Source organism: Camelus ferus, chromosome 14 (assembly GCF_009834535.1).
Source record: "Camelus ferus isolate YT-003-E chromosome 14, BCGSAC_Cfer_1.0, whole genome shotgun sequence".
Classification (NCBI taxonomy): Eukaryota; Metazoa; Chordata; class Mammalia; order Artiodactyla; family Camelidae; genus Camelus; species Camelus ferus.
The window spans coordinates 5,005,302-5,016,030 of NC_045709.1; positions in this window are offsets into that span (position 1 = coordinate 5,005,302).

Sequence of the window (10,729 nt, forward strand, 5' to 3'; positions counted from 1 at the left end):
CTCTTGCTCTAACTAGGATGGTGGAAGGGGCAAAAGAACTCTCTGGGGTCTTTTTATAAGAGCACTTAATCCGGTTCATGAGTGTTCCACTCTCGTGACCTAATTACTTCCCAAAAGCCCCCCCCCCTCCTACTGCTACCACAGTGGGGGTTCAAGATTTCAACATATAAGTTTTAGGGGAACACAAACATTCATTCAGTAGCATCTGATTTTGTTTTCTTTCAAATGTTGATTAACTGATTTTTTTTTTTCTCCACCCCATCACCCTTCTTTCTTCCTTAGCTGAGTTTCTTTCAGAAACTGATTCTGTATATTGCTTCAGATATGGATGGCTTGGGAACTTTCCAAGATTTTTATTGCTCATTTTGGCTAAAAATTTTCTTGATATTCCCAGAATCCTGAATTCTCCCCTAATTCAGTAAAATGGTCTGTTTTTATATTTCAACTTTAGCCTGCAAGAATAAGGCCATCTTGATACAGCCAAGGGGTCTACCACCTCAGATTGTTCCTCAAAAACATATTTCAGTTTTATTTGAAAGCTTTTTTTATGTGTATTTCCCCAAAGCACCTTAGCTGAAAATCAAATTTAGTCAAGAGCTTTATATAGACCAGTGTCTCTTGCTTGCTTCCTGTATGCTAGTAAAATCGTGTATTTTATTTTAACCTCAATCTGCATGTGTTTAAAATATAAAGCTAAGGTTAAGGATTTCACTGCTAGCAACCCAACCTGGACATCTCAATTTCTAGATAAAATCTTTTACAGAGGCCATTTTATTAGCCCCACAGCTCAACCCTACCATATATGCACGTTTATCCTATTAATCTTTAGCTACAAAAATATCACGATCATTTACGAGCTAAAGTTTGTTTTAGCTTTTTAGTTTTCTGGGCCTTTTCCATGTTATTTCCATCAGCTTGAGGGAGGAGAATCTCAGACCTCAGGGACAAAGAGGCTTTGGGACTGGCCACCTGCTGTTGCTGGCCCTCTCCTGTTGGCCTCTTGGCCTAAATCCTTGGTGTCTCATGGTGGAAAGAGAGAGTGAGGCTCCTGGGGAAGGAGAATACCTCCCCTGGCCATTTATGGTGGGGCTCTGATGCTCCTCCTTTGTTGTCAGAGGGTCTTCTGTCTTATCCAGGGAGGAGTAACCTGGGAGGCCTTCTGTTGCTAGGTTGGAGATTGGAGATTCCACGTCTGGATGGCCTTCCTCTTTCTGGTGGGAGGCCGCAAGATGCCCTGTGCTCTGTTGTTCCTCAGGTCCGGAGGTCCCAAGCCAGCCAGCTTTCTTCTTACCACAGTTTGGTCTCCTTTGGTGCCTCTTGGGCCATTCCCAGGCTTTATACTTGTGCTTAGGGGGGAGGAGTCAGGAGAATGGGTCTGAACCTGCTGTTTTTATCTGTGTAAAAGATTTTATTTTATTCACCCTTCTTTTGTTATTTATAAAATGGTACCCTACGTTCAGAGATCCTGTGTGATTTTCATGCCAAAAGAATGTCAGGATTTACTCTCTGCTCATACACAAAAGCTATGATTGGATTGACATGCTTTATACCCCATGAAATACTGCTTGGACCTATTCTCCACCTGGGACCCAGGACCTCACACTCATATTCAGATTTCAACACCATACTCAAGAGCTGGGCAAAATTGTGTAATTCTGTTGGAATTAGGGGCTAGAGAACCAGCGCCATGTGCTTTCTGCCCTTTCCTGTTAAATAAGGAAACAGGCTGCCTGCTCAGTCAGAGATCTTTATGCTTGGAAGATTTTGCCTTACCTGGCTTTCTTGCCTCCCAACAGAAGCTTGGCTGTGTCTGGAAATTTATTTACCAAAGCTCTGATCTCAAGTTAAGCCTGGACATAACCACCACTAGGCTGCAGGCGTGTCTAGTGGTGTGTGGAGAGTTGGTAGAACTGAGAGCCTGAGATGTCTCCTGGGAAGGAATTTCAGCCCCACCCACAGCTGGAATTCAGACATAGGCATTTGTTTTTCTTAACTCTTCTCTTTCCTTCACATTTCTAATCTAACTGTCCATAAATCTTGTCAACACCACCTTCTAATATGTCCAGAATCCAGCATCTTCTCATTGTCTCCATTGCTGCCTCTTCAGCAAACCACCGTCAGCTCTCGGTGCACTGGCTCGTTAGCCGATCTCCCTCCACCTTAGCTCCTCCACCACAGAATTGCAAGTCAGATGATGAAACTCCCCTGGGTAAATCCCTCTGGTATTTTCCATTTCACTCGGGGTAAAATTCACGTTCTTCAGTGGCCCGTAGGGCCCCGCGTGATCTAGCCTCTGGTACCTCGCTGACGTCATTTCCGTCTTCTCTCCTCCTCCCTCACTCCTGTCCAGCAATGGCAGCCCTCAAACACGCCAGACCCCCTCCCACTTCAGCACCCTCACACTTAGAATCCCCTCTGCCTACGGTGCTCTTCCCCCGCAAATCTGCAGGGCTCACTCTTGAACTGCCCAAATGGCCCCCCTGTCAACAGGTCATTGCTGGTCAGCAATGGTTACGGTATCCAATCCTGGGTTGCTCCTAATTCCCTTACTCTGCTCTGTTTCTCTTCATAGCACTTGGCATCACTTGACAAAGATGTTTATTTATTTGTCTCTTGATTCCTTAGGAAAATGTAAGCTCTGTGTGAGAGAGGACTTTTAGTGCATTCCTTCTGTGTCACCAGAATCTAGAACAGAACCTGACATGTGATAGGCATTCACTGTTTAATGAGTAAATGTATGAGTGAATGAATATAGATGATCATGTACATCTCTTCAGGGTGGAACAGGGACGCCTCCTACAAGAACTTGTAAAGAAACGAGGCCTGCAAAAGGTTTTGTTTGTTTGTTTTTTGGTTTTCAATTGAAGTGCCATCAGTTACAATGCATCAATTTCTGGTGTACAGCACAATGTCCCAGTCGTGCATATACGTACATATATTCATTTTTATATTCTTTTTCATTAAAGTTTATTATAAGGTATTGAAAATAGTTCCCTGTGCTATACCGAAGAAACTTTCTAAAATCTAGTTTTATATATAGTGGCTAACATTTGTAAATCTCAAACTCCCAAATTTATCCTTTCCCACCGCCTTTCCCTGGTAACCATCAGATTGTTTACTATGTCTGTGAGTCTGTTTCTGTTTTGTGGATGAGTTCATGGTGTCCTTTTGTTTGTTTGTTTATTTAGATTCCGCATATGGATGATATCATATGGTATCTTTCTCTTTCTGGCTTACTTCACATAGAATGACATTCTCCAGGTCCATCATGTTGCTGCAAATGGCGTTATTTCATTCTTGTTTATGGCTGACTAGTATACCATTGTATAAATATACCACAACTTCTTTATCCTGTCATCTGTTGATGGACATTGAGGTTGTTTCCATGTCTTGGTTGTTGTATATAGTGCTGCTGCACTGGGGTGCAGGTGTCTTTTCAAATTAGAATTCCCTCCGGTATATACCAGGAGTGGGATTGCTGGATCATAGGGTAAGTCTATTTTTAGTTTTTTGAGGCATTTCCATGCTGTTTTCCATAATGGCTGCACCGAACTACACTCCTACCAATAATGTAAGAGGGTTTCCTTTTCTCCACACCCTCTCCAGCATTTATCATTCGTGGACTTTTGAATGATGGCCATTCTGACTGTTGTGAGGTGATACCTCATTGCAGTTTTGATTTGCATTTCTCTGATAATTAGTGATATTGAGCATTTTTTCATGTGCCTATTGGCCATTTATATGTCTTCATTGGAGAATTGCTTGTTTAGGTCTTCTGCCCACTTTTGGATTTGTTTGGTTTTTTTTTTGTTTGTTTGTTTGTTATTAAGTTGTATAAGCTGTTTATATATTCTAGAAATTAAGCCCTTGTCAATTGCATCATTTGCAAATATTTTCTCCCATTCTGTAAGTTGTCATTTTGTTTTGCTTATGGCTTCTTTTGCTGTTTAAAAGCATAAAAGTTTAATTAGGTCTCATTTGTTTATTTTTGCTGTTATTTCTATTGCCTAGGTAAACTGCCCTAGGAGAACTTTGGTAAGATTTATGTTAGAGAATGTTTTGCCTATGTTTTCTTCTAGGAGATTTATCATGTCTTGTCTTATATTTTAAGTCTTTAATCCATTTTGAGTTTATTTTTGTGTATGGAGTGAGGGAGTGTTCTAACTTCATTGATTTACATGCTGCTGTCTAGTTTTCCCAACACTACTTGCTGAAGAGATTGTCTTTTCTCCATCATATATTCTTGCCTCCTTTGTCAAAGATTAATTGACCATAGTTCTATGGTTTATTTCTGGGCTCTCTATTCTGTTCCATTGATCCCTATGTCTGTTTTTATGCCAGTACCACACTGTTTTAATTACTGTAGCTCTGTAGTATTATCTGAAGTCTGGGAGGGTTATTCCTCCAGCTTCATTCTTTTTCTTCAATACTGCTTTGGCAATTCTGGGTCTTCTAGGATTCCATATAAATTTTAGGCCTGCAAGAGTTTTAACCAAGAGCTGAGAAGTGTATTCTAACGACTGAGTAATGACAGTCTTTAGGCCATTGGGCACATGTCTGATCTTCAGAAAACAGTAGGATTGTACATGAAATCAGAAAGATCCATTTCCCTGGAGTGTAAAACATGGGTCCCAAAACAACACTGCTGTGGGGCTGCCGAACAGAGGAGAGAATTTTTCCTCCCTTTTCTCCAGGTATTTCCTATTTCTGTGTAACACACTGCGAAAACTTAGCAGCTTGAAACGACACCCATTCATTATCTCAGTTCTGTAGGTCAGAAGTCCAGGCAGGCTTGGCTAGGTTCTCTACTTAGGGTCTCACGAGGCCAAAGTCATGGTGTCAGTCAGACTGGGCTCTTCCCTGGAGGCTCTGGGGAAGAGCCTGCTTCCAGGGCCATTCAGATTGTTGAGTTTCTTGTGGCCAAAGGACTGAGGTCTTCATTTTTTTCTAATGTCGGCCAGGGGCCACTTTCAGCTTCTAGAGGGCACCTGCATTTCTTTCTCCGTTGCCCCTCCATCTTCAAGGCAGCAGTGGTACATGAGATCCTTGTGCTTCATATCTCTGACTTCTCCCTCTGCTGTGAGCTGGAGAAGACTCTGCTTTTAAGGGCCTCATTAAGTTTAAGTTAGGCCCAGCTGGGTAATCTTTCCTTTGCCATATAAAGTAACCTAATCACAGGAGTGACATCTTATCACGTTCACAGATTCTGCTGGCACTCAAAAGGGAAGGGGCACAAAGGGAGGGTCACAGTGGTCATTCTTAGAATTCTACCCAACAGACCCATTTCACTGCACATCGTAGCACAGCTTGGCTCTGAGGGTTCTTGGCATCACAAATGATAACCTGATGGAGGAGCAGCAGTAGCCACTGTACCTGGGACAAAAATAGTGGGGTTCCTGAGGACTGTTCAGCCCTGGGGAGTCCTCGAGGGAACTGGGATACTTCTGGGAATGGCAGTACCCTTTAAACTTGTTTATGGACCCATGAGAGCCACCTTGCAGAGAACTATAGAAAGACTTGAGAAATAAAGAATTTCCCGAGGGTAGGTGATCCTGTACCAGCAGATAGTGGCCACTGATGAATCAAATGTGAGCCGTTACCCTTCAGGTGACACGTCTGTGTATATAAGGTAGTGAGGATTGGGAGATTTCCCCCCTGTTAGAGCAGATATTAGTAACTGAATCTGATGAAGTCTTGAAGATCTGATGTATGACCTTCTATGGCCTTGCTGTTTCAAGGTCATAACCTGGTAAGTAGCTCAGCCAGAATTCACCTGTAGGCTTCAAGCCCAAAAGCCTGTGAATTCTCTTAAGCACTCTGCCAGGGATGGGAAACACGTGGCACGCTTGCTGTGATTCACCCTCCCGTGACCCATCCTTGGCTGACCATGCAGACCTACCTGCTGAGCCTGAGAATCAAGACTCCTCTCCCGACCACCACTGCCGATTAAACAGAGTTGAAATGCAGGGCAGAACTCATCTCCCATCCCTGGACCACATTATACCTCAAATTCCAGCAGTCTCAGAAACAGAAGATTGCTACTTCTTTCTTATTCTAGCTGCAAAATTGCATATTGTAAGTGTTAGAGGAACACCTAACTCCCTCTATTATGTACCATTAGTTAAATCTGACAAGAGAAAGGGAAATGAGAGTTGAAATCTTTTGTACTTTTTTTTAGGGCTATTATTCAAAGGTATATGAATTCTGGGATTCTCTTCTCTTAGTATTCTCCTTTTCTAATGAATAGAAAAAGAATTAAAATGATTAAATGGCAGGAATACAGACTCAAAGAGGATGTAGTAAAGTCATTTGCGCGATTTAACCTTAGAGAGAACTGACGACATTAACGTTAGAGGTTGTGCCCTGTTCCCTTGGAGAAGCAGGGCAGGCGGTCTTAGGAGAGCCATCGGGAAGCGCAGGTTGATGAGAGTTACTGCAAGTTATGTAATCTGTTGCCACGAGAGGCAGAGGGGTCTCTTGGGTGGTGCAGAAGCTCTGTTTGGAAGTAGGCAGGTAGAGAAAGGCTACTGGAGCCTAGTGTCATCCTGAGCTTTGAATCTTGAAGGGTAACTTCTTTATACTGACATCTCTGGATGGATCTACGCATTGCGGTCAGCTCACACCCCGGAGGTCAGGTATTTCTAGATTAAACAGGTGAGTCAAAGAAAAAAGCCATGACTCAGTCTAAAAGCCAGTAAACAGAGGTTACCCTGTACTTGGGCTCAGTTATACTTACTGCTTTTTTCTTTGCTAAAAAAAGAACTAATTGTGGAGTTCTTTGTTTAATGAGGTTGTCGGTTCCTTGAGGGCAGGGCTTGGCTCTTTTTAATTCACTGCTGTATCTGCAAAGCACAGGTCAGTGTTTAACACTCAGGCAGGGGCTCGGTAAACATGTGTTGAATGAATGAACCAAAGCAGGAGGATGTGACCTTTGGAGCACTGGCTGATGTGAAAGCATGCCACAGGTGGGTCTGATTTTCAGTACGCCTTCTCCCTCCTATAGCTTCTCTCTTCCTGCAAATGTCTACCAATTCTGTGCTGTCGGTTGGCTGCTAGGTTTTTCCCCAGTTGAGTTGAGCTGACAATGACCAGGGCTATTTTAAGCTATTTTTGGAGAATCTTAACAAGATGTATCTAGGTTCCAGCTGCTGGGAAGATTCTAAATTGGTAACCAAGGTGCTGATCTAGGAAATGTCATATGCTATAAGGAGGCTCTCTGCAGACTGCTAAAGGAATTTTCAGAATCGGGCCACATGACAGATGAGGGGTGGGTGGGAGGGAATTTTTTTGTGCTGGTGGTGGTAGAGGGAGGTGGGTCAGATCAACTGTTCTTGTTTTTAACAGAAGCTGTGATAGTCGCAAATGCCTGCAAGACATCTAGCATTTTTATTAAGCCTCTTGCAACTAGATACCTCAATAATAAGCGCCTTACAGGCAAGGGCTCGGCTTGGTTGGTTGATCGCCGGTGGGTGGTTGATTGGTTGGCTGGTTGGTTAATTGTTTGCTTTCTTCTGGTCAAGGCTTGACTTTTCTAATTGACTGACAAAGTCATGAGACACCATTACCTTGCCTGAAGTGGGTCTTTCTGGTTAGAATTAATCGCACGTGCCTTGGTGCTCCCAGAGCGGTTGGGAGACATTTTATTTCATTCTGAGCTCTCCCCAGCAGGCCACTTAGGATAGGAAGCCTGTCACTCAGATCTGTGTCCAGAGCCTCAACCGCAGTGCATCACGAGTCTGTCCTCGAGACAGCTGTGTTGGTCTCAACGGAATTGAATTATAGTCTCCGGGCCCCTCCATCACTCCTGAGCCTTGATTGGCCATGGAGAAACAAGTCCAAAGCATCTGGCACTGCCCCCCCCCCTTTCTTTCCATTCTTTTCTGTGAGTTTTCCTTCTGTCTTCTGCCCTTCCCACCCTTCTGTCTTTCTTTTTCTTCCCTTCTTTCTTCGACCTTCCCACTCCATCTTGTTCTCTGTCTCTGCTCAGTGTCCATCTCTCTGCACAACTCTTTTTCTTCTTCTATTTCTCTCTCCTCTTCCCCCTTCTCTGTGCCATGTAAGGGTTTGTAGGTGGTTAACTGCACAAGGATGCTTTGCCAAGAAGAGAAACGAGGGCAGGAATCCAGCCTACACTCTGCTTGCTGAGGCATAAGCACTGGCATGGGGTTTTGTCTGCCCAGAGGAGGCATCTTTTTCTAATTGACACAAAAGCTTTTTGGGGGCTAACAGCGGCTCTTTCCTTTCCTAGAATATATCTAAGGGAAGCAGCTGTTTTGTATTTTTCTCTGAATCTCAATAGAAACCTCCCCTGCCCTCCTTCTCCCTCCTGCTGACCAAACCTGGGCAGGTTAGAATTGCGTTTGTATCAGAAACATACCATTAAAAAGAGTCTCTGTGAAGAATATCCTTTCATGGGAGAATGCTCTAGACTTTACATTAATAGGTGTGATGAGGAGGTTGGGTGTACAACTGTGGGGAAGCAATCCTGGAGTTAGAAAGTGCTCTTTGGTTATAAAGAGATTTGTTAATAGAAGCAATATGAAAACAGAACGTTTTACAGGACGCATTCTACATGGAATGCATTCTATTTCATTACAACTGCCTATTCTGTTACTCTTGTTCCTGCACACATACGAATGGGAGAATAATAATTTTGCTAAGTAATTGACTGAAATCTTTATTTTTTAAGGACGTAACCTATGGTATTTTGTTTAATTAAGAAATGAAGATGGAAAATTTTTTTTTAAAGTGTCTCTGCAATATTCTAGTGCTTTCGTCGTCTTTTCTGATGATCCTTTATTTTTGTTGGGGTGCGTTTACATAAAAGAGCTAACCTTTCAATCATTCGCCTTTGATGTTTAACTCTGATGTTCTCTTCTCAGTTGTCTATATAACTAAACCCTCCTAAGCTCTTGTTGATCCGCTGGCAGTGGTGGTGTTTGTTTAACAGTGGTGTTGGTTCCATAATCTCCGACAGGAAGCGTTGAAGGTGGGATATCTTTGCAAACTGCTGGACAGTCAGAGAACTGGGGGCTTGGCAGTTCAAGTTCTTGGAACGCTCTTGAGATTAAGGTCAGTTTTTAATTTTCTTTTGTATCCGTAGTGCCTTGCTTGGCTGTCACAAAAAAGGCATCCATCAAGGCTGTTGACTGCCCCACGGAAGGGCATAAATAAAGCCTCCTCTAACTGCAGGGCTGCCGAAGAGGCTCATCCTGGTGTGAAAAGCAGCCATTATAAATCCACATCAAGGCGGGTGCCCTGACTCACATTCAGCTGACCTGGGGTATAGTGAGACATACCTGTGTTATCTCTTGTGAAATGCAAGAAACAGGGACATGATAGGTTAAGCCAGTTAAAAAAAAAAAAAAAAGGACGTGGGGGAGAGCGAGGGAGACCCTAAACCAGCTCAGTTTCCGTAGAGCAAAGACTCCTGTGAGGTCACCCAGGTAGGAGAGCGGGGAGATTGTTCCTTGATCTCCTGTTCCACCATCGTGGTGGCAGCGGTTCGGGTCTGCCTTTTCTGTTCTCATTGACTGACTTCCTCCTGTCCTCCAGCCTCACAGCTTCTGCTTGGTGCTTGGCGCTAGGGTGTCCCTCAGCTTCTGGAGTCCCTCTGTCTCTCTCTGTAGGTCCCATTGTCCAGCTTTCCAAGGGGGACCCTGATGGAGCTGGTGGGCCGCGTCAGCAGAGAGGCCCCTCTGCACTGCACGGAGCCCTGGTACCCGGCTGCGGTAGGGACAGCGCCTTGTACGTGGCGGCCCCTCCGACAAGGATCGTGGGGGGCAGGTGTCCAAGGCTTCTCAGAGGTGGTCAGAGTGCGTGGCCTACATACCTTTTGAGGATGGCTGCTGTCCCTTGAGTGTCAGACCAGAATGGTTTTAAGCTTACAGGCATACCCCATTCAGCCCTGACCCATTTAGTGCAGCTTGTCCCAGGATTACTTTTGTGCTACATCTACAAACCCAGTAGTACATCTACTGAAACACTGAGTCAGTCAGAGGACAGTGGAGCAGGTCAGCCAGTAGAGGGGGCACCATCCAAGCCCTCAGCCACTGGGTCCTTGCGAGTCCTAGAGCCCTAGCGTTGCTTGATCCACAGTCCCTCTCACTTGGCTGTGATTTTTGTGTCGTTGACCCAAATGGCTGACAGAGGGGCTAGCGGTGCCTCAGAAGTGCCCAGGGAGAGTACCACACTGCAGCGTTTTACCAAAGCTGGAGTCTCCTTCGAGGAAATGGTTCAGAAAAGAGAATTAGGGCCATTAGGGATTGATGGAAATCCTTCAATTTTATGGAGGAAGGATGTCATAAAACTCACTGCAACCTGGGAGGACTGACTGAAGGTTATGTGGAGCTGGAGGAAATGATGGTTGGAGCTTGCCAGACTTGAGGGGACTTGCTGAGAACAGTCACCACCTCTTTAAGGATCATGCCATGGTGATTCCCTTGGTGCTCTCATCTGGGGGAGTACACTGTCTTCACCCCACCCTACCCCTATGCTGTCTCCCAAGAAATGAACTCAAGACATTAACCAGGGAAAGAGCCCCGATCTTCTCCCCACCCTCACACGACTGGCACTCACTGGGACTTCCTCTGCCAGTGTGAGGAATACATGGGCCTGAATCTGTTCTCTGGCTCCACAGTGAGTGTCGCCATGAGATCCAGATACAGTTTCCCTTTTGGGGACTTGGCAGCTCCCTCAAGCCTCCTGCTGGGAACTGGGGTGGGTAGAA